Source organism: Artibeus jamaicensis, unplaced genomic scaffold (genome assembly GCF_021234435.1).
Source record: "Artibeus jamaicensis isolate MK-2021 breed Jamaican fruit bat unplaced genomic scaffold, CSHL_Jam_final contig_387, whole genome shotgun sequence".
Classification (NCBI taxonomy): Eukaryota; Metazoa; Chordata; class Mammalia; order Chiroptera; family Phyllostomidae; genus Artibeus; species Artibeus jamaicensis.
Window position 1 is genome coordinate 5,672,655 of NW_026521812.1, and position 23,549 is coordinate 5,696,203.

General features: G+C 40.1%; 1 long non-coding RNA gene across 1 annotated transcript in view; it reads right to left on the reverse strand.

The window, feature by feature from the left end:
* Window positions 1–461: 461 nt before the first annotated feature.
* LOC128627353 (uncharacterized) overlaps window positions 462–23,549 on the reverse strand; it is a 36,324-nt gene continuing 13,236 nt past the window's right edge. The window contains exons 2-4 of the long non-coding RNA XR_008391527.1: window positions 3,028–3,224; window positions 1,893–2,016; window positions 462–546 (exon numbers count right to left, since the gene is read on the reverse strand). This is a non-coding gene — a long non-coding RNA (uncharacterized LOC128627353). The remainder of the gene's footprint in view (window positions 547–1,892; window positions 2,017–3,027; window positions 3,225–23,549) is intronic.

Below are 23,549 nucleotides of genomic sequence, written 5' to 3' on the forward strand. Positions count from 1 at the left end.
TCACTATTAATCTTAAGAAATTATTATGATTCCTATGTCCCGATTGTTCCCTGAATTGTCTCACCCTTGCACAAATTGTAAGCTCTTTATGTGCAGAAATAACATTTAAAATTTTTCTCAGAGAAAAGACGGTTGAGGAACTCAGAAACCTACAATTAATGGAGTAAAATCCCCCAGACTGACACTAATGGCTGGAGCAAAAGACTCCATCAAAAATGTAAAAGCACAAACTACAGAAGGATAAATCAAGAATAATAATTTTTAGCACAAAATGACAATATAGATCTTTTAAAAACATTAGTTTTTCCTCACTATATAGTTAATAACAATTTTTTAAGTTTTGAAAAAAAATTTAATAACAAAAATCTTTTATAGCCCTCACCAGCATCACTCAGCTGGTTGAGCACTGTCCTGCAAAGAAAGTCTATGGTTCAATTTCTCGTCAGGGCACATGCCTGGTTGCAGGCCAGTCCCCAGCTGGGGCATGCGAAAGAGGCAACTGACTGATGTTTCTCTCCCTCTCTTTCTCCCTCCATACCTCTCTCTCTAAAAATAAAAAATATATAATATTAAAATTTTTCTTTTACAATGATTTAATGCAAAAAAATTAAATATTGCATTTATATTCATTCTTTTCTATTTGGGGAGGAGAAACTACAATGATTTTTCCCCAGATATGGAGCAAATGATATACCCTACAATTTTTTTCACTTAATATTTTGAACACTCTGTCATAGCATTAGTTTTTGAAATCATAATCTTGATAGTTACAAAATATTCCACTATGTAAACAAGGCATAATTTAATTTTTACTACCATTGAGAGACATTTAAGTTATTTCTGATTTTTCCTTATTATAAGTAACATTGCAGGGAACTTTCTAGTATATGAATCTTGGTGTTCATCTTCTCTTGCTTCCTTAATTTGTATTAATTGATTAATGATTATAATCATAATGTATGATGATTGATTAATAATTAATTTACTCACATTAAAAAAAATAAGTTATTTAATGGCCAAAATTCTTGAAAGGTTTTTAAGCAAATGATGAAGTAGTTTCTAATCTATTTTTTTGTAAGGACCCTAATTTAAAGTCACACGTACAGTTTTGTTGAGGCAATTTTGAGACAGGCATTAGCGATGTATTGTTTGTGATGTACTTGCGGAATCTGGTGGAAATATCCTCAGGGTTGGATCTCAAAATGCTACGGATGCTCAGAAGTGTGTTGTCTGCCCAATATTTATTCACACAAGAATATCTATTCACACATTATTTCACCATCTGACTTTGTCATGTGACAGGAATAGATATTTCACATCTATATCTTGCTGTGTAATTTGCCAACTGCTTTCATATGCACTATTTGATCCCAACAACAAATATCATAGAAGGAGTATTTTATCTTCTTTCTAAATGAACTAACCAAGAATCATCCATATATTTCAGAAAAATAAATCTGTGTCGAATCGCATCCTCTCTTTTGGAAAGTCTCTGTGGTTTTCCCTTCATGGTAAAACCCTTGGTGGTAAAAGCTCTCCCCAGCATGTAGAACCCTTCCCACGCTCCCCCTCAACCCTCTTCTCCTGCCTCACCAACTTCTTCCTGTGTTCGCACCCACCATGCTCCGCCCACTTCCCCAGGGACCCTCCCATGCCTGAGGCCTCTCCATTTGTTGCACAATAAACTACTCTCATCCTCTTAGACCTTTCAAAGGGTACTTTTGCAAAAGGCACCCTAGAAGGCACAAGGTTTTCATTTAAAGTCTAGGGTCCCCTCTTTGTATTGTTCCACTATCATAGCACTTATGGTACCATCTTTGTTGTATAACTGATTACATGTGCTTTTTTCCCAAATAAACAGTTCCTTTGGGGTAAAATCACTTCTTACTTACCTCTGTAATCCCACTGTGTAGCGTGCTGCTCAGCACACAGCGGCTGCTTTGTTGAACCAACCAGTCTGGGGGCAGAGCCTCAGACCTCAGTGTTGGTTGAGGCAGTCTAGGGACCCAATGGGAGCTGTGAGAATAAATGCATTTGGAGAAGAAGGTGTTATGCAAACACAAACATGAATTCTTCTGTTTGTGGGTTCCCGCCCTCCATCAAAAGTTGTATAGTTTAAAGCAAATCTGCATTCTTATAAACTTGTTTCTTAGAGGAATAAAGAAAAAAGCTAAAAATATTGAAGAATAATTTCACATGGAATTCGATAGCAGGAGTCCTGGGGCTGGAAGCCATGCTGCATGGTTTTTGTCTTGGATTGGCAATTATCGAGTTAACTGGCAAATTAATGTCTAGCAATTAATTAATTAACTGGCATACGCAGCACCTTTCTAGGCCTGACTTCATTCTCTAAGAACAAAGGATCTGGATTAGGTGACTCTAACCCCCTTCCAACTCTATTAATTAGCTATGAAAACACTCTGATGTACAATAAAATTAATGCATTTATATAAGATGAGGCCAAAGTAGGTTTACAGTTGTTCATATGGACAATTACACAGTAATTAATAAATAATGATACAAGAATAAACTCTGTTTTGCATACTCACAACTGTAAACCTACTTTTGCCGCACACTGTATTCCCTTGTGATTTAGTTTTTTATGATTTTTATCACTATAAATTTTCACTAAAACTACTTAATTCATATTATTAAAGGTTTTTCAATGTCTAAGGGGCAGGTGGGGAATAAAGTATTGTTTCTCAGAGTCTCCGTCCAAATTGGCTAACCAAATCACTCTCCTCCACCCAGACCAGGAGTTGGGCTCCCTCTGCCAGGGCCAGAAGCCTAAGGTTTTCCACTTCCATGTGTGTAACTGGGCTCAGGTTCAGAGGTGCTTCTTCTAAGAAAAAGGACAAATCAACCCTTAGGCAAGAGTTGCCTTTCCTCGTGCTTTAGTCAGACTTGCCACCCTGGATTTCTGTAACAGAGCCGGTTACAGGCCAAGCGAGCTTGGGGACATGCCCAGGATGCTGATCTGTAAATGCCATTAAATCATCACTAAATAAATTTAAATATGTAGCATACCTGAAGAAATGAAAATTGGCTCCATCGAAACCGAAGTAGACAAAGCATTTATGTGCGGCAAAAGAAAATCCCCGAGCAAGTCTTTGTAATGCACCCAGAAGGCTGCAGGGCTGACCCCACCCTCTGCAGGACTCTCCATCATCTGAAGTCAGCCAGCAGACCTGACCTGGGGCCAGCAGAGTCAGGCAGCCAACATTCTGAAAGATAATAATAGTACTGATAGTCCATAAAATTCTGTTTACAGAAATGAATCACTTATTCTACTATTCTAATTTTGGAAAGTTTACTATGCCCCCAAGTAAGTTGTCCCGTTTGGAAGAATTGCAAGTAACAATTGATCTCAACTCACAAAATAATAGGTGTATAGCTTTAATAAGTGTAAAATTAGTTTCTCTAAATGTGACAGTTACTTTTATGTGTTATTTGGCTGGGCTATAGAGCCCAGTTGTTTGGTCCAACACCATCTAGATACTGCTGTGAAGGTATCTTTTAGATGTGATTAACATTTAAACAGGTAAACTCTGAGTGGAGCAGATTACTCTTCATAATGTGGGTGGGCCTTATCCAATCCACTGAAGTCCATAAGGGCAAAGACTGAGATTTCCTGAGGAAGAAATACTTCAACATAGAGTTTCCAGCCAGTAGATTTTGGATTCAAGACTGTAACCCAAACTTTTTAAATTTCTAATCTACTGGCTTGCCCCTCAGATTTCAGGTTTGTCAGCCTCCACTTTAGCAGGAGCCAATTCCTTAAAAAATTCTGTATGTGTGTGTGTGTTTGAGTATTCTATTGGTTTCATTTCTCTGGAGAACCCTAGTGCATTATATCTGTACCTAATTCAAACTAACTTTGAAAGTGCTCACCTACCAATATATCAAGAAAGACTACTCCAGTGGAGGAATGTGAGGTGAAGGATGGGGAAGGCAAGAGTGGAGGGCAGAGACTGCTTGAAGATCAGGGGCTAAAGTAAACTGTTGAGACAAGGTGGCTCCTAGGACATCCCCCAAGAGACAAGGTGATCCACATATCTATATTCAACAAATAACCACAGTCTGCTATGGGTGCTTTCCCTAGGCCAGGCACAGCTCTAAACTCTTTGAACATACTGACTCATTCATCAGGACAGCAACCTTAGTGGGTGTAGTTGATAGTTGTATCCTGTAACACAGATGAGGAAGGTGAGCCTCGGAAAAACAGTAAATTACCACCTAACTGTGGACCCAGAATCTATATCTAGACTGTGACTCCAGAAATTAACCTGTAAATTTAACCACAGTGCAAAAATTGTCCCCACAGCAAGAAACAATGTCTGCCAAAGAATTAACTAAAGCCGGGGCAGGCGGGGGGGGGGGAGCATTTTAACAGCAAAGAAATTAGAGAGTGGAATGGATCATCTGGCATTTGGGGACAGGGCTTAGCTAGTCCGGTCCGAAGGATTTTACATTTGACCATGAGCGCTCTTGGCCTTCTCATTAAGAGAGGTTAGGGGTGTGGGAGAGCAACAGAATAACATTTACCAAGTTCCTGCTATTACTGCATCATTCCTGCTCTGACACCCACTGACACCACAGGAAAGGGGGTGGCCTTGTCACTCCTTGTCACCAAGTGTCCTCTGCCACCATTCTAACAGGAAGGGGTGGGGCACCTCTTCAATCCTAGGTTGGGTAGAAGTCTCAGCTCTCCACACAGTCTTCACTGATATTACGGGCACTGGGGCTTTGTTACTAAGACGAGTGAAAAATCCCGGTTCCCTAATCAGCATTGTTGGACACCATTTTGGCAGGGCAATCTGCATCTGAGTCTGAGAGCCTAAGCAGGGTAGACAGAGTCCAGGCCTCCCACTCCACCTGCTGGATGCTCGGGGGTGAGGCTGGAGTGCAGTGATTTGGGTCTAAAATTTTCTGCTTTGCTAGGATACTCCTCTTCTCGTACCCTGGCTAGAGAGAGCAGGCCTTTGTTAGGGCTTTTTTTTCTTTTTGGTTTACACTCATGGGTGTTTTGAGGTGATGGCTTCTTCAACTCTTAATTTGTGATAAATAACGCTAAATACAAATTTAAAAAAATCACCAATGGATCTATCATGCCTTGTGCCCTGAGGTCCCTAGGCAGTCTGCCTTCTTCTCTCACCTTTGAGAGTCTGCTTATGTGTGTTTTTTATATTAATGCTTTTAGTTGTACTTAGCAGGAGGAATAGGGGGAAATAGGTTCACTCCATCTTCCTGGAAACAAAATGTTTGACCTATTTTTGATTATCTGAAAAGCCAATGTCAAACCATTTTACAAACAACTTTGAGTGGGAGAGTAGTCACCACAAGTCTTAACAATGTTTTCAACCCTTTGGCGGGCATGGCCACTCCCACCTCCCGGCGTCCCCGCCTACCACCTTCTTTCTGCACGTCTCTTCCTTTCCTTTTCCCCCTCCCCTAGTCTTTCCCATTTAGAGAAAACCCAACAAATTGTCCTGCCCACCCTTCTCCAAAATCTTAGAGAGGTTCGTTGAGTGTCTGCCATGTGCCAGGTTCTCCAGAATGAGTCCAGCTGAAATCTTCCTTCACCTTGAACAGAAAGTTGCTGAAACATTTTTAGCCTGCTGTTTATTAAGTGACCCTGACTAGTTTCTAAACTAAGTCACAGATAATGATTTCAGATTCATTTCACGTTATCTTCTAAAATATTTCCATTTTAGAAGCCACTGAGTGTTCTGAAAGGTCGGTCACTCAAAGTCATCTTTAGAAAAGCAGCAACAGAATGAGATAAAGGGCCGCAGAGTTGCGCTCACTCCTTCTCTGCCGAAGTGATAAAACTGAACTAATAAACTGAAAATAATGGCCATTAGCACTTTTTAATTTTTTTGGAACACATTTATTTTTCTTCTGAAATAAATAGAAAATCTAATATAAATTACATAATAATTATTAATTACATAATAATTCTGAGTCATTCCCTATGTACTATGAAGGTTATATTATTTTAAGAGTAACAAGTCTAGAAAAATGTGTTTGGTGAAATTCAAAAACCTACACTGAAGCCCTCGCATGAGGGCATTTTAATATGAAAAGCATTTCAGAATGCTTACATGAAAGAAACATAAGGATTGTCAAAAAACAGTTTATGAAATATTCCTAAAAACAGCTGATGTCAAAATATAAAAAATTCCAATTACATTTTCTATAGAGATATGTCAATTTTGAAAGAGAGGGACAGGTAATAGAAATTGGAACATACTGGCAGAAGTTACAAGTGTCGTATAATATGTTTAAAAGTCTCCCTCCAAGGACTGCAAACAAGCACTGCCCTACACACTACGCAGGGCCAGCACCGCCTCACCGCTGGCAGTGACGGGAGCAAGAGTGACACCCCTGGTTCGTGTTACACGTGTTACAGTGGAGAAAACTGAAGACACAAATGGGAGTGAACAGGCAAGGTCATCTCCGGGATGCTAAGTGCTATTAAGATCATTAAAGATGATGTTTGGGAGCCTGACTACCAGAAGGGTCTCTCTTCAGACAGGATGGCCAGGGAAGGTCTCTCAGAAGAGGTGGCTTCTAAGCTGAGGCCTAGAGTTTGTGACAGCACAAGAACAGGGCTGGTGAAAGGAAAAAGGATGCCATGTTTGGGAATCTGAAAGTCACCAAGTGCCCTAGAGGCTAGAGCAAGGCAGGAGTGAAGAAGATGGGCCAGAGCAGTGAGCAAGTGAGATGATGATGACTTTGCACTCCGCAGCGAGAATTCTGATTCCGCACACCGTACCATGGGAACCCACAGGGAAGAGCAGGGAGAGAAACAGGGTGACGAGGTGGAAAACGTTCCACTATCCCCTGTTAAGCTCAAACTGTTTGTCAGCATTTGGAAGGAGATACAACCAGGAAGTTAGATGTCTGAGCCAGGAACTCAGGGGAAAAGGCTGATCTGGAAACACTGATTAGCGACCAGGATATATAGTTGCTATTTGTCTTAGTTAAGTTCCCCCAGAAGCAGAGCCTGGCACAAGCATTCAGATGCAAACAGATAACTGGGAAGTGCAAGAAGCCCTAGCAAGGAAAAGTGGAAAGTGGTTCAGGAAAGAGAAGGTAGCCACTTACAGAGGCACCATTATGCAAATTACTAAAGTGAGGGTGACAAGGGAAATCTGGGGAAAAGTACAAAACACGATGGGCTTTTCCCAGAGTTCCCTTGTTGCCATTTGAAGGATACTGAAAGCTAACTTTCAAGTCATCGGTCAAGGATTCCCCCCAGGCTTGCTGCATTCATAAGCAGGGCAGACTCAGTGATAATAAGGCCCAGAGTTGCAGATGCTGGCAGGTGGGAGCTGGCCAAGCTTCTCTGAAGGGTGCAAGGGATTGGGGGGATTGAGGGAGACTGCGTGGATCAGCCATTTGAGCAGTCAAGATTTAAAACTGTGACTGTAGGTCTAGCGCCTGCTCTGACCTGTCACTCTGCACTGCCTCGTAATACGATGTGTTGATTTCAAAGTATTTAGAAAATACTGAAAATATAAAGACAGTAAAAATACCAAGAAAGTCTTCAAGTTTGTGTGTGACGTTGATAAACTGAGAAGTGAACCTCCTACCTTCTGTCACTTGAATCCTTGAGCAATCAGAAGTAATTGTTGTTAACAACCTTTGCTCTAATAAACATCAGTGACATTTTTTAATCAAAAAGAGGTTAATGTGATTGTTCCTTCGGAATGGTCAATAGAAAAAAATTATTTGCTGCATTTCAATCATCCTCCCATGTAACCCAATTCCTTTGTCATGCTTTCCTCAAAATTCAAATCCTCATTATTAATTTGAATGTGATTAGCATTCCAATAATATATTTACACAAAGGCCATATTTGTTCTAGGGTATTCCCTTTCCCAGTTTCCAGTATTTGGTTGTCTTATGCCGAGCGTTGGGGTTTGAAAGCTGCTGAGGGGGCTCCCACCACCTTTATTTCCAAACTCACACACTTCCCTCACAGCTGCAGGTGGGGGGTCCTGAGGCCTTGGTCTGCACAGACTTCTTTCTGTAATGCATGAGGAGTGACCCAGATTTTTTACGTGCCTAGGACCTCCTCTGAGATAGCAGGCTGCTTTAAAAGAAGGGTTTATGTGGAGAAATCAAACAATTTCAGCTAGGAGCTACCCAGAGATTTTATAATTTGCCATTAGGTAGGATTCTTTTAGGTGATGAGAAGGCATTCTGCCATAGTGAGCCATTTCAACCGGCCAGGGCTCATCATCACGTGGCTAAGAAGGCAGAAATAATCTAACCATCCACCCAAGGTCAGCTGGGGAGCTTTATAAATACAGCGCAAGAGAGCTAAGCAGGCTGCGATCAAAGATAACACCTCTGTACCAAATGAAAACACTGTTAATTTTGCTGAGCCCTCGCTCAAATAATTTTTATCTATGCACTTAGAGCAAAAGTCCTATTTCTAAATTTCTTCTTGAAGTGTGATATAAAAAATACCCAACATATTTACTAGAAATATTGTTAGTTTCTTTCTCAGATACTCACTGACTTTATGATATACCCTTAGGACATATCAAATATGCTAAGACTTTTTATCATCATCTACACAACTCTCCAGGGAATGGTACCTTGAATTCATTACGGATTCAAATTAAATTTAAATCCACAATTTTCTCACTCATGCTGTTCAAAAAAATCTACTCTACAATATTTATTTGTTAAATATTTGCACTGTTCGCTACTACCAATCCATTTTTAAAGTGAAAAAAAATTAAGATTTAAAAACACCAAATAAGGAAATAATTATTCCCTGTTTGGAGCTTAAGTCCATTGTTCACACATGGACCATATTAAAATCACACTCTGAACCATTTTTAGTATAAGCAAATTGCATTTAATATTTTGCATAAATTTTAGCACTATGAACTACGAAGTTGCATTAAAAGGAAAAGCCTTTCCCATCATCTCCCAGTGGCGGTTAAAAGCATGTGCAGTTGAGTTTGAGGTGCCACCCGCGTGGCCTCCTCAGAACCCCACCACAGAAACACAGCGCCTGCGACTTGCCCTGTGAGAGGGCTTGCCATGTCTTGGTTCTCCTTCCTGGCTCTCCATCGCCCGCATCTGCCTTGTGCTGGCTGGAGGCTTAGCCTGGCTCCCCCTTCTAACCCCCAGGTAGGGATCTACCTTGGCCTCAGTCCCTGTGAGAATTTCCCTGCAGAGCAGGCCTCCACTGCCCCCTGCCTTTGGTCACCCTCCACATGCAATGCCCAACCGCTGAGGACAGAGAAGCCTGGGAAACAAACAAAGGAGCTTTTTGGATTAGAGAAGCAGAGGATCAGACATTACGGGTGTACATTTTACTCTTGGATGTCACGTGAGAGTGGTTGAATTATTCCTTCTCAGTTTGTAGCGCATCATCATCAGCCAATCATATAACAGATTTTCTTCTTTGTGCTGTTAACAAATTAATGAGATCATTTGTTTGTTTGTTTATTATTTTGTTCTCATAGCCAGTTCCCTTTCTACTGGTCCCCTGTAGGAAGCTATTCTGATGTATATATCTTTTTGTGTTAAATGTGTTGCTACAAAATGTTTGTTAGGGTATGTGGTGTGTGTGTGTGTAAGAGAGAGACACACACAAATCTCACTTGGGATTCGAGTTATTTGAAAGGTTACTGAAGAGGTAAAAATATGAATACAGTTGATTACATAACTAATTTAGTCAATAATCTCTGCTCTGGCATGGGCTTGGCAGTCAACCATGCCATCTGGTGCACTTTCCTTGGTGTCTCTAGAAACACAAAGTTCCCGACAAGAGAGCATCATCCTGGAAGTTGAGGAATAAACACAGACTTTTACACTTGATGGCACCTTTTAATCTCCACGCTCCCATTTCCTCTCTAGTCCCTTTTGCTGTACCCAGGATAGGAGTAATAAACAGAGAGATCATTTGTCATAATAAATACTTGGGTGCTCTCCAAAGTCAAAGTGCTTTCACCAACCAAAGAATAGCATGATGTAGTGGATTGGAATCTTCACTGCTATTTCCTGGCTATTTCACTTTGGAAAACTTCCACAACCTAGATGAAAAATGAGATTAGTAATAACTGCCTTCAGCTGCTGTTAGAATGATGACCAATGCCATTGAAGGGCCCAGCAGTGCCTGGCACATGAAAGGCACTCAACAAAGGCTGCTATTATCATATATTGTTTCTAGGGATGCCAGGAAAAAAAACACAGGACACCAAGTAAGTTTGAATTTCAGATAAATAACAAATAACTTTTAGTATTACCATGTTCTAAATATATAGCATGGGCATACTTGTATTCACATTATTTTTCATTTGCTAAATCTAGCAACCCTAATTATTTCATTTGCTCCTTAGGGCAAACATCAAAGTAGATATTGTTCTCATGCCGCAGGTGAGAAACCTGAGGCTCCAGGAAGTAAACAAAGTGAAATGATCAAAACCCATTAATTGGCAGAAACTGTTTTGCTTTTAACACAGGTATTTCCCCCCTGAAATAGAGGGCTTTTTAGTCTCTATTTCTCCTCCTTCTCTTTACCCTCCTCTCACCTCCCAAGTTCTTTCCACAGTCACCTAACATAGAGGCTCTGTGCACAAACAGCTGACATGACCCAAGAATAAGGGGTGGCATGGAGTTGCTGGCTGTCCTGAAGTACACTTGGACCCTCTCTCACTCCAAAAAGGAGAACTGACTTTAAACACATTATTGAGATGAGGTGGATTCTTTTAAAAGGTGGATATCAATACTATTATTACTTAATAGTGATAGAGCACCTATTGACTTCCAGGCTATCTTTAGTAAGGGTCTAGTGCATATACCCAGCAATGAACTGGCTCCATGTAAGTGTGAGGTGGGGGGACAGGGTGGTGCCTTCAGCAGATCATTAAGGTCCTCAAGGTCAGGAACCAGAGCATTTTTTAGTATTTTGTATCTTATTCACCGATCCCCCACCTACATCATTTAGTTGTGTCTTGTTCCTCATGGCTTATCAGCATCCTCATCAAAGGGCGAATGGAGGAGATGCGTCAAACCAAGATTGACTGTTACCACATCAAGACAGCTCACGTTTAGATCATCTGTGAGATTCCACTAAGCCAGGTCCAAGTTAAATAGCTGTCAAGAGTTGGCCTTATCATTGATGATATTAGAAGGAGGTAGGAGAAGAACTTTAAAATCAGTTTTGAAACACATTTTGCGGGGGACACCCCAATGTAAAAACAACCATCATAGACCTAGAGGTCGAGAAAGATAAATCTTCATTCTCATTGAGGGAAACTCGATGAAAGGAGAAGTATCCTGCCCTGGGTCCTTTCATTGTCTCTTCAGAAGAACTCAGATTTCTTATTTCTGCAAGCACGCCAAAGACAATTTTTTCGGTTGTTTAAGTATACACTTGGAAAAAAATTAATGCTCTAGGCCAGTACTTGTTTATGTTGCTAACTCACGGGGCTAAAATAAGAACTCCCTGCACGGAGCAGACATTCTTGTGTGCCCTCGGATGGGCCCTGCGTCCAGAAGGCTGGCCCCTCTTCCCCTACAATGCATTTTGCTGACTTCATTTTTCCCGGAGCCTCTTTTTACTGTACAGTCGTGCCCTTTTCTGCCTATTTTAGCTTTTATTCTTATTGACCGACTTAGTTTGGTAGAAAAGCTGAACTTGAGGTATTCTTTTTAATCCGCAAGAAAAAGCCTCCTCTCTCCCCTTCCCATATTTATAGCAGTCTGATCTGACATCTCCAAGAAGGAAATGGCCGTGAGGTGTGGAAAATGCTCACCGCAGCCTGGAGAGTGACAGGCCAGCTGGGCCCCAAATCTGCATATCGACAACCCCTGTGTCTCGGCTCGTTTCTGCACACCGACTGGAAAGGTCTGCCTGGAATTTCAATGGCTTGTTCTTTAATAAACCTGCAAATCCCTCAGCTCAGGAACGAGTTTCCTTAAAGCAGTGTTTCAAGATTGTGGGCCATAGACCACCTGTGTCAGATTTATCTGAGGTTTTTATATAGGAGGCCAATAATTGGGTCCTGATGCTGACCTACTAATGAATATGCATCTGTAATTAATAACAAGATTTTAAAACTTGGCTGTAGAGAGCATATAAATGTGATTTGAATTGAACTTTATGGCTTATTTCTTCAATTACCAGCTCTTATGGTCTAGCTAATACCAGTCTGTGACTTTGTCACTTCCCTACCTCTGCTGACCTACGAACCCAGGCGGAGAATGGCCGAGGGAGCCAGGTAATGACCACACCTGAGAGGAGCATGGGCAGAGCAGCCACGCGGGGGAGGCCAGCATTTGTTCTGTTACTCTACCCGTGGGCACAACTGGATTTTCTACAGGGGGTCCAGTACCTCCAGGACCCTCTCGGCTGAAACAGCCTCCATTAGGTCTATACCTGTGGAGGGAGATACAAATGCTAATTCCACACACACACATAAACGCCAGAATTACACAAAGCTTATTTAAGAAATAACTGAGGCATGAACACATTCGCTAATATATTGAAACTGCAAATTAAATATCCTGTGGTTTTTCCATTAACTTTCAATCCCTCCTCATTAGGAGTCAGTAAAATCATTAGTCAGATATGACTCATTAAAGGATTTATCTTTTACCTGATCAGGTCTGGGTTGGTTTTTTCCCCCGCTTTGTCGGGCACCTGAACTGTGCCCAGCTCCTCTTCTATTTTAGGCTGGTCTCATTGCAACGGCCACTTCCTGATTATGTGACACCAAATGCCAGTGTGCCAACATTGCCAGGCTTCCGGTAATCTTTCAAAGTCTGGATCTTATCATGGAAACCGAGTCAATTTGGTTTCTGTGTTCTCTCTCCCTCCCTAATTACACAGAATTGAAGGAGGATCTGAGTCTCGATCTCTCTGAAAAATGTCTGTCCCCAGAGAAAAACGTGCAGTTTGCTATGGTCCCCTCCCTCTGCTCTGAACCTCCTACTGTCACCTGTCACTGTCACGGGATGGCTGCACATGTCATCCTTCTGGCAGATGACAAGACTTTCTGAATTGCAACCCTGTCCCCTGGGAAAATTTCCTATCTACACAAAACCCCTCTTATTTTATCAAATTTCCAAACACCCTCGAAACCATCCAAGATGTTCCTGCCTCTGCTGTGCAGGCATCACTACCGTGCCTGCATAACCCTCCCAGTCCATCTGCAGGAGGGAGAATAATGCTCCTTCCTGAAGGGCATGGCCTTCCAGGGCCGTATTCAGACCAGAACAGGTCGATAGGAGCTGGGAAAGCAGAAGTCCGTGGGACCTTTCTTTGTCTAGTGGGTGTGCGGCCTTCACAGAGCAGCTGGGGAGATGAGGCACAGGTTCATACGTCATCTGCAGAGGAGATCCTGCTCCTGTTTGCTGTGTGAGTAATAGTGTAGAGATATCAGTAGTAGGAGCTTTGGATGTGTAAGGGAGAGGTGATGATGTTGAAGAAGACGCTGCTTCTCTTCTCTCTTGAGAATGCATGTAGTTAGTGACTTGACCCAAGTTCAAGTACAGATAATCATGTGAATTTTATCTCGTGAAAAAATCAGGCTATTGTTGTACCAGACAATATATATACCATAGAGTTTTACTCAGTACATTGTAAGTGTTGTTGGGCCGACCATGAAGTCCTCCAAAGCAGGACACTAAGTTTTAATGTATTCAAGTGCTTGAATTTTGTTCAGATTTGATTTTCAAAAGGATGGGGTGCTGTAATATTTTAAGTCACTCCAGAAAATGTCTTTCTCAAAAAAGTCCTACTCCTTATGGAAAATGTTCCATAATGAAAAGCAATAAAGATCTGCAATTGTAATGAAACGAGAATTTTCTAGTCAATTGGGGCCAAGAACTGAGTGAAGTTAGAAAATCTGTGTTGTAATGTTTGATGCTCTCACTGAATAAAGATGCACTAGAGACATTTACAGTCATTTGTTTGGTGGGGCTTCTTTTCCTATAATTATTTTGATGATACTATGTAGGCCCGAATTATCAAAATAGAAACTCGATTTGCTGGAATCACCTTCTTTATGGGAAGAACAAAAAGTATTATCCCTATAACCTAAAAAAGGGGGTACTTAACTGTAGAAATCCCAGGGTGCCTCTAAGCAGAAAACAGACTTGCAGAGGTGGGAGGATGGATCCAAGATATTTATTTATTAATCAGCGGGTATTTATTTATAACAGGAGCTTGGCTAGCCAAGCAGTGGCCTTTCCTTTCGCTTTAGTCATTTGGATCCAACAGCAAACTGTGGCTGCGAAATGTTTCCAAAGATAAAGATGTTTATGAAGTAAAAGCGTTTTGCCTCCCGTCTTGCCTCAAAAGGGTGTAACAATTCTGTTATCCTACTAACAATTTCAAATGAGTCCTGCAATATTTCCTTAATTTAAGAAATAGACACAGACAAAACCAAAGGGGATAGGACTGAGGGTGGGAGGTGGGGATGGTTGGGGTAGGAGGAATGGTTGGGGGGAAATGGAGACAACTGTACTTGAACAACAATAAAAAAAATGTGAAATATAAAAGGAGGAAAAACTTAAAAAAAGAAAAAGTGTATTTGCATATATTTATCATTTTCTTTATATTATTATATTTATATTATCAACCATAGTGCTTATATATACATATTATTTCTTATATATACATATTATTCTTTATTATGTACTAATACATATCTAAAACAATCTGCAGAAATATACCTCATTATTTTACTTGACTATATAGTATTCTATAAACTAAAAGTCTGTAACTTAAAATTTTAATCACTACCAATTGGCAGACCTTCAATTTTTTTCCTAGTTTTTGTAAATACAAAAATTGCCATAATAGTTTTTCTTCAAAGTTTTAGAGAGCATAAGGTCAGGAGAAAGAGAGAAAAACGATGATGTATGAGAGAAACATCAATTGTTTGTCTCTCACATGCCCCTAACCGGGACATGGCTCTCAATCCAGGCATGTGCCCTAGCCCAGAATTGAACAGGTGACTTTTTGCTTCCCAGGCCAGCGCCCAGTCCACTGAGCCACACCAGCCAGGGCTCATTTTTTAATATATACATTCATGTGTAAATATATACATTTAATATACATCCATTTGCAATTTTTTCTGTTAAATATATTTTCAAAGGTGTACATTGCTATTTTAAAGATATATGCAGTTTCTTTTTTTTTTAATTTAATCTTTATTGTAGTTTTTCCATGACCATTTAGTCCCCTTGTACCTCCTTCCCCCCAGCATTTTCAACTTTAATAAAAATGCCAACGGGATCATCTGGAGGAACAAATAGGAAGGACACAGGGACGAGAACTAAGGGGGGTGGAAATGGGAGGGAGGTGGGGAGCATGGGGTGGGGGGGCTGGGATGGGAGAAATAGACAAAAAACTGTACTTGAAAAATAACTAAATAAAATTAATTTAAAAAATGCCAGATTACTTAGGTATAAATTATGGCAATTAATCATACCAACAATACATGTGAGTTCCTCATACCTCAGCCAGCATTTGACATTACCATTATTTTTAATTTTAGAATCTAGTGGTTAAAAGTGGTAGCTCCTTTTTGTTTTAATTTAATTTTCCCACATTACAAAGGTTCATATTTATTAAACATTTTCTGTTTCTTTTCTGTGGACTGCCTGTTGATATCCTTGGGTCATTTTCTGTTGGATTATTTATAATTTGCTGGCACATTTGCTAGAAGCACTTTGAAATATAATCCTTTGTTATGTGTATTGCAAACATTTCTTCCCAGCCTGTTGGATTGTCTTTTGACTCTTTAAAAATATTTCCTTTTGCCAGACTGAAGCTTTTAAAAACATTTTTCAAATTTCATTCCTTTTTTTTCTGTCTAAGGAATTTACCTCCACTACAATCTCCATCCAACAAACACACAGACATTCTGTGCATTTTTTAGCCCTTACACTGCAGGTGCCCATGACATCATGTGGAGCCAGCTTTTGGCTATTTTTTCCAAATCCTTTTCCACATACTCTTCCTACGCTCCATTCTCTAAGTCAGCCTGGATTCTGAGGAGGGATGATGGTGTTCTGTTTTGTTTTTTGTTTGCTGATTTTGTTCTGTCAAAGAAGAAAATAATATGTGATTATTATTAGCAGGGGCACTTTCATTTTATAAAGGGGCTAAAGAAAAGAAAGTGCATAATGCAGGGGAAGCAAATATATGACACAGGTTCCTGTCACTCATCACCCCCCGCCACACACACCTGCAGTATGCCCATGTGCCATGACCTGTAAATCCTTCTCAATGAAGCACCTGTTGCAGGTGGCATTTCTCAAAGATGGCCGCAACAGCATTTCCCATGCTATAAGCTTTCTAGAACCTTATTGCTCCCTCACCAAGATGTGGAGTCTAATCCCCCTCCTCTTGAGTCTGGGCAGATTTGTAGCTCACTTGTAACCAATAGAATGTAGCAGAAGCAGCTTTGCTGGACTTCCAAAGTTAGGTCATCAAAGATGATGCAGCTTCTGCCTTCTTAGCTCAAATGACCACTCTTGAAGATATATATATATACACACACTCACCTGCAAGAGTGATCATTTATATATAAAAATTAATATATATGTATAGTTATATAGAACTATATATGTGAATTATGTATATGGTATGTGTGTATATGTGTATGTATATACTTAAGAGAGAGAAATGCCTTCTCAGTCCCCATCTGCTCCAGACCCGCACTGTCTCAATCTCTGCCTAACCGTTCCACACGGAAGACCCTGAGCCAGAATCACCAAGCTCGGCCCTTCCTGAATTCCCGACTTACAGAAGCCAAGAGTCGTAATTGCTGTTTTAAGCCACTAAGTTCTGTGACGGTTTGATAGACAGTAGGAAATCATTAGAATGGCACACTAGATAGTGACAACCAATGGAAAGGAGTTGTCCGTGTTTGGAAACCTATTTATTGTCCATTGCTTAATTCTAGCTAAAATTATAGGCAAATTCTAGGTAAAAAAAATTCTAGGTAAAATTACTTACTATCTATAATTGAAACAGAGGAATATTGGAAGCACCTGAAATCATGCTGGTTTTTTTTCCCTTTTTTACCCTTAGGTATGATGCTTATTCTGCTACCTTGGCAGATTATTCTAAACTATTCTCCCCTGCCCTACCCCCCAAAAAGCATAAGAAGACTATAAGTAAAGAATCTGGAATTGAGTAATTGGGCAGCACAAAACAGCTTACATACTGTCTTCTGGTCCACATCAGTCCCTCACTTAATGTGCCAGGCAAAACCCTTTTCAGCAAGTGCCAAGGGATTGTTTGCGCTGAGCATGACCCTATTCACATATGTGCTTCATCTTATTTTTTTCTTGGTTCCCACTTGCCTTCTATCCTCTCCTTGCCTCATGTCTGAGGTAATCCATGGGAGCCACTTACATGTAACCTGTACCCTTCCATATTTTTATCCGTGCTGCACAGCCAGAGGTACACATAGATTACCATGCCAGTGCTTTGAAACTTAGAAATCCCAGGCTGTGTTAATGACCCAGATGATGGCAAGCCACACCTCCATGCCTTCCTCCCTTTCTCCGCATTTACACCTGATGCAATCGCAATCCCCACTACCTCTCCCTCCCCCATCCTAGGGCTTACTGCAATGCAGATCATGTGAAGTGACAACGTTGCTACTTATGCTTTCATCTCTCCATCCTTTCTTTCCTTCCATCATGTTCTTCCTAAATGTTTATTGTCATTCTTTGGATTTCATCTCAAGGAATTCAGGCAGTGAAACAGAGAAAGGCCCGGCACTTGAGCAGGAACTTGGGGGGAATGGCTGGCCAGGGCCCTTGTCTTTCTGGATTCAGAGAAGAGACAATGCCTCCCCGATGGGCTCGCTGACGTCTCCCTTTTAGTAATTGCTTTGCTGCCACTTCCACACCTGCTATGCATTCCAGAAGACAAGTTAGAAAAACACTATCAGTTATTCCAGCTATCATTATCTTACTGTCACCATAGCGACAGAAGTTATGTGAAATCAGCTGCATTATTATGAAAACAACGTAGGTTGAAATTTGGCCTTGGGGAAGTTGCAAGGAACATGAGGTTCAATTCTAATAGACTCCCCCGTGAGTTTTCTTTTCTTTAAATTATATGTTATTGCAAGACAATAATATGAAATTAAAAAGTCAAAGGGTCATCTTTTGAATTTCTTCAATGGCTACTTGATTCAATATTATGAGGACACATCTTGATAGGACACTTACTTGAAAGCAAAATCAAAGATGTGCAATCCACAGAACTTCAAAGCAGCCAAAGAAACCCTAATGGTAGGTGTGTTGTGTACTGAACACTGGCTGAGGTAGCATTATTCTTCAGAATATCAAATTCTATTTCTGGACCAAAACTAGGAATAAAAACACATACATTTAGAATATGATTCAACCCCATTAAGTAATTAGAGCCCTGATTCATTCTAAGTGAGGCTATTTGGGATCCAAATGGCTGCTGATAAATCAAACTAAGTAGTGGCACAATCAACTTTTTAACGCTGAAGAAGATGCATAGATATCCAGAATGAAATAATACAATGGCTAGAAAAGGTGGAGTAAATTGTCACCACCTTTGCGCTGACAATGAATTCAGGAGACCTAGTGCCTAGAGAGCGTGTTTCTGCAGGCGGTTGGGGTGTGGCTCAGAGAATAAGCCATCAGGGTCAGAGGGACTTTGAACCAGGTTTTATTTCAAAGGCTTATAAAAAAATTCTGATGACTTGCATGAAGTTACCCAGGAAGGAAGCAGGCCTAAGACAAAGATGGTTATACCATAGGAAAGCCCAGGAATCAGATTAAAAGATTAAGTGGTAAGTAGACAGAAGTGTAGTTTCAGTTTCTAAATCATGTTGTTATACCCATAAATTAGAATTTGGGTACATTGCGAAGACAAGTTTATAAACTTTTAAAAAAAAGTTATGGATATCAAAGAAAAATATTATGGATATCAAGTTGAGTACTTGTACCCTTTATCAGCCTACTTTCCTGATGCTAAACATCATATAATTTATATAGACAAAATTGTTAGTTAGGAAATAAAACATTTTGAAAATCAAATAATGAAATCTAATAAATCTTAAGAAAAGGTATGGCTACATTGATATGTTTATTATTCTAAATCTGGCTAAGAAGCCTTTCTGGGGATATAAGGCATTGCTACCAGAAACCTAGTTCTAAACTTTCCATCTGCTCCTTACTAGCTGTGTGACACAGATAAAGCCCTCAGTTTCCTCATCAGAATCTCCACCTCATGATGCATGAATTGAACGAGAAAACGCACGCAGCGTTTTTTCAACCTCTGGGGCACAGAACTATTATTGTTGTTGTTGGCGTTCAGCTGTACAACCCACCTAACAATTTGAACAGCTTTTTCCAGACCTTATGAGGTTATAGCTAAATATATACATTTTAAAACAACTTTATGAGTGCTTGTTTTCAACTGGTATGAGAGATATACCCACTGGTCTTCACATTCCCAGTGATGCCACACAAAGCATGAAGTCCACATAGTTCAATCACCTGGTACATCTGACCAGGATTAGAAATTACCAGCAAAAAATATATAAATCTGAAGACTTTCCTTAGAGAGTCTGCAATAATCTGAGAGATATCCAAATAAAATAGCCTAAGAAGTAATGAGAACAAAGAAAATTGGAAATAGACCCATGTGCTTAAACTCCTTTTTCCATGATAAATATTAGCCTTACATTTGCAATATCATATTAAAAGAATATAAATGTCAATTTATTTGGAAATTGATGTGTCTAGGATTTAGATGAACCTGTTAATATCATGAGTAAATGTGCTCCTTCAGCCATCTGAGGCATAAGAAGAAGAGTAATTGGGAAACAGTGAAAAATTATATAATTACATTACATTTGTACACTCCAGTGAAGTTGAAAGATAACTGTTTACCTCTGAAATTGGTTTCTGAGAAATGCAAAGAACACAGGGAGCATGTAGAAAAATCAAATGAGGTTTGGTGAAGGGCTCTTCAAAAGGCAGGGTACATTTATTCAGAAAGCCACTCCTACCCTGAGTCTTATTACTTCAGAACCACAACATGCAGTATCCAAAGTAACATGATCTGCCAACAATGGGTCTCAGACTATTTTAATATCACAGTTTTCCAGAGGGCTCCCTGAGTGTCCTCTGGATCAAACCCCCATTCACAAGAGAACACCTTTGGTCTTTTCTGCTGATTGTCACATCAGATCTCGGAAGGTTGAGAAGACATTTGGAGAAGGGCCTGGAAATGATGACCCCTTCCCAGTCATGTTGCCCGAGATGTTATGCTGCCTCCACGGGTCATCTGGGACACTCCCTCCCCTGCCCTCACTGACCTGGAGCGCCTTTCTGTGACTCACAGGGGATCTTAACCACACCCTCTCGGCCACAGTCCTCCTCCTCCCCACCACTCTAGTCTGAGAAGTACCATATAACTCCCATTCTCCATCCTTCCCACTTGTTTATTACCAGAAAGGCAGTATAGTATAGTATAGTATAGTATAGTATAGTATAGTATAGTATAGTATAGTATAGTATAGAGCAACCATGCAATTAAGTAGTTGTCCAACTGTCTAGGGGTCAAGTTAAATCCAATGTCTGACCTAGGAGAAAACATACTCAGGAACTTCTTTTGAGACAAGCTGTCTCAACTTTTCTCACCTCTTCACTGAGGAAAACCCCACTCTGACCTAACCCGAGGGTGAATAACTGTACTTTCAATACCCTGAGGATAAGCACTTATTTATTATATGTAATCCCATTCAGAGAAAGCCTTCAGAAGTCTGGGTTGGCCCTGTGTCTCCTCTAAAGTCTCTCCTCTGTGGCTGGCCTATGATTCCACTTCAGCCTGGAGCTACAGTGGCAAACCCAGGAGACCTCAAACCACGGCAGCTCGAGGATTTCTCTGGGTCCCCAGGGCCTGTCCTACCTGGTACAGCATCATCACTCAAGTGCTGAACTCCCAGCTGGCCTTTGGAGGTAGAGGAGTGAGGAGTGGCACCTCAGACAGATTCCTGTGAATGCCAGATTTCAAGGATAATGAATTTCCTAAGGAAATTAGACAGACGAGCTTGGGGAATCAAGTCTTCTGTGCCCCTGTTTCTTCAGTTAAAATGTGTCTCATGAGAACTTAGGTGTGCAGAGTACTTGACGTTTGAGTTGCTGGGGAAGTATAAATTCTAAAGCTCAGTGCATGTCTACTCACTGACCTAACCTGTTAATTGTGTTCGAGTTACGCTCACACTTCCCAAAACTCGGATAGCTCAACCCTTCAAACTCTTTGCCATTTAAGACTTGTCTTTTTATCTTGACAGTGTCTCAATTAGAAGTAAATCTTTAATATCTGGGACCTGGGGTCTTGTCATTGGGCCAAAGAGGATATTCTTGAACTAATTTCCAAGGAAGTCTTTCTAACACCCATAACCTGTGCCAAAGCGGTCTGGCTCTTAGGGAACATTTCTGATAAACATCCCCAACATCTGGATATTTGAGCACTAAGGTCAATGACTTTGGGAACCCTTTTGTTGTTTATCTTAATGGCTATGAAAACCTGGAACACGATTAAGGGCTAAAAAGAGTTAAGTGCTTTAAGCGGAAATTCAGTAAACACACAAAAGAAGAATAACATGCATTTCCTGGAACAGCATGATGGGGTGTTTTTTCAAACATCAGGTTAGAGATCTGGTGAGACGGAGCACTGCTCCCTGGATTCTGGGATTCTGATAAGTAATTGTGAATATTTTCCTCATTGAAACTAGTATTGTCATGCTTTATGGCATAGAAATATGTGGCTTTAATTAGCCACTTATGCTTTATAGACTATTCAGATATGTTTCTGAACAATAAGAAGAAAGGAAAGAAGGAACGAATGGGGGTGAGAGAGAGGAAAAGAATTTGGTTCTGTCTGCAAATAATCCATTGCCGTTTCTTTATACAAAGCAGAATTAGGTAGCAATGCAAGCATATTAGTTAAATTAGTTAGGAAATAACTTAAATACTGTCAACCCTACTCAGCTGAGTCTCGAATCATATAATCTGCTCTAAGTATGTAAATGTAGCAAATTATTCCCCACTCAAAGTTCTCTTTCCTCAAAATTTTTCTTCTATATTTTCATCAACTCCTCCTTTTGTGTTACATGTATGAATCACTACTACTGAGAATCATTAGGGAAAAAAGGGATCTGAGGAATGAAAGTGGGTATTTTTATATTCCATGGAAGTATAAATTGGATGAACTTTCTGAAGAGCAACTGAGCAATGTCCACCAAAAGTCTTTAAAATATGAATAGTTTTGACCCAGAAATTTCATTTGCATTGTTAGGATTGAATACAATGCAAATGTTTAGCCACAAAATATTTAATATAGCATTTTCCTAGAGGGAAAAATGTTGGAAGCAACCTCAATATCCAACAACGGGAGAATTAGTTGAGTAAATTGATTTTAGTCCTTACAGTAGAATAATACACAACCATTAAAAGCTATAGTGCAATATGACCTAGGGTTAGAGTATGATTTCCAAAAGGTAAAAAAAAAAAAAAGTGTCAAAAGTTTTAACTCATTAGTTAATGAAGGAACCATTAGATGTTAAAACTGGTCCAAAGGACATTTGAGAAGGTAGGCATTTCTGTTCAATTAAACAAAAGGATGTTTGCATGATGTTGCTGGTTAATGTGCAAGACGACAATGAATCACAGCTTTTGGGATTATCGCTATTCACCCCCCAGCTCATCAACTGAACAGAAATTATTTGTATCTCAACAGAAATCTACAAGTTAACCTCTGCCTCTGTTGAGTTGTTAAGCAGTCTGTCAGGCAATAGAAAAATCAATCAAAGTTGCCAGCCCAGGAATGCCCTGGGAAGACACCCACTGATCTCTTTGACTCATTGCTAAGTTTCACATGATTTTCCTGGCACCACCTTTGAGAGCTGATGTGAGAATTGCATGTGTTAACATATGGAAAACACATAGAGAAGTGCCTGGCACAAGTAATCATCATCATCGTACCATTATCACAGCTGTCCTTTCAAACTTTTGTTAATTTATTTAAAATCACTAACTTATAAAATCAAACAAGACAAAGCAGAAAACAGAGTAGAAGTTTTCTAATGAAACACATGTAATATACTGGAAGTTCAGAAAGAAATTCATCACAAGACTGACTCTATTCTAAGAGAGGGCATTGAAACATTCTTCACAAGTGTCAATTCATTCTATTTGTCTCTAGAACATTGCAGGTTTGGGAGGTGGAAATCAACAACTTCTAGTGACACAATTTAAAAGGTCTTGAACATTTGGACTCAGAATGAGACAAACTAGGCAGTGGGAGGCAGAGAGGAGGAGAGCTTTTTAGAATGCAAATTATTAGCAGCAAAGCAAATGAACTTAAAAGCATTCCCAATGGGAGATCATGAATAAGTTTCTCCTGTTAAAAATGGTAAATGGAAATCCATTTTATAATGCCCATACTTACTCATTTAAGATTTATAAAATGTCACTTTCACTTGATTTATTTAATGTTT